Raw genomic sequence first — 1,477 nt, forward strand, 5'->3', positions numbered from 1 at the left:
AGACCTTTTGATAGAACCGATCATTGTCAGTAACGCGAATTTGTCGGTACATTTGTTGAATGTCCGCTGTAATTACAACAGGATGAGAACGAAACCGAGTGATGATTGAAAATAAATCATCTTGTTTCGTCGGACCGATCATGAACGTGTCATTAAGCGACACCCCGGTCGATGTCTTCGCGAAACCGTCAAAAACGACTCGCGTTTTTGTCGTCAGGCTATCTTCCTTAATTACCGCGTGATGAGGAAGATAATACCCGGGCCTAGAAGTCTCTTGGTTGCTGAGAAGCGACATATGTCCTTCACCCAAATAGCCTTCAACACAATCGATGTATTGAGTTTGGAGATCAGAATTCTTTGTGAATTTCCGTTCAAGCGTATAAAAGCGCTGGAACGCGGTGTTCCGTGAATCTCCCAGCGAATGTAAATTATCATTAAACGGTAATTTTACTTCATATTGCCCGGAACCTAATCGCTTTGTCGACTGTAAAAAATGAGATTCAGCTGCCTGTTCTTCGTCTGACCGCAGTTTTGTGGAACTTTCTTCCCTTAACTCCCATAAACTGGGCAAGTCGTGAAATTTGATAAGATTGCATGCCACTTTATTTTTTGCTTGAGCCTGCTGTTTTGGAAATTGAGGACTATTGTACCGACCCGAAAAAATCTATCCAAACACAGTTTCCTGTAATACTGCGGTTTGATTGGGTACCCTGCTTTTCCCATGAGAAGCAAATCAAAGAAATATTCAGCCCCTATTAAGATGTCTACAATGGAAGATTTATGGAACTCGGGATCGGCTAAAAAGATCTCGTTTGGAACTTTGACTGAGTGTCGATTGATAGGCATGACAGGCATTGCATCGGAAATTTCCTTGAAAATTAAGATATCTAAATTCAATTCAAAGTCTGTGTCATATCGCGATTTAACCTTTGCGGATGTGGAATATTTTATTTGGGACTGCAAATTCTGAGCTCCGTATAACTGAATCTCAATTGTCCTTTTGTGCAACCCTAGCGAACTTGCTAACTTCTCAGTGATCGAACAGCACTGAGAACACGAATCTAAAAATGCGCGACAAGGGCGATAGTTGCCCTGGCTATCTAAAATGTCGATGATAGCGGTACCGAGAACGACTTGCGTTGGAGCTTGACTTTCATAACTAATTAAAGCAGTTGTGATCTTAGTATGAGGAGCCTCTCCGTCGACTGGCTTCTCTTGAGAAAAATGCAATAATGTATTGTGCCTTCTTTGACATTTACGACATGAGCCGTGTCGACACTGCACGGTTTTGTGATTCCCTAGCAAACAATTGTGGCACAGCGGTGAGAATTTTCTGTCTTGGAATCGACTGCAGTGGCCATGCATGATTGAGAAGATCGCGAATGAAAACGCGAGTGTGAGTTGCCTTTCGAAGGCTGAATTTTACTCGAATTTGACGAATGAATTTTACTAAATGATTGCGTATTTTCAATTAGCG

This window comes from Belonocnema kinseyi, chromosome 9, assembly GCF_010883055.1.
Source record: "Belonocnema kinseyi isolate 2016_QV_RU_SX_M_011 chromosome 9, B_treatae_v1, whole genome shotgun sequence".
NCBI classification, from domain to species: Eukaryota; Metazoa; Arthropoda; class Insecta; order Hymenoptera; family Cynipidae; genus Belonocnema; species Belonocnema kinseyi.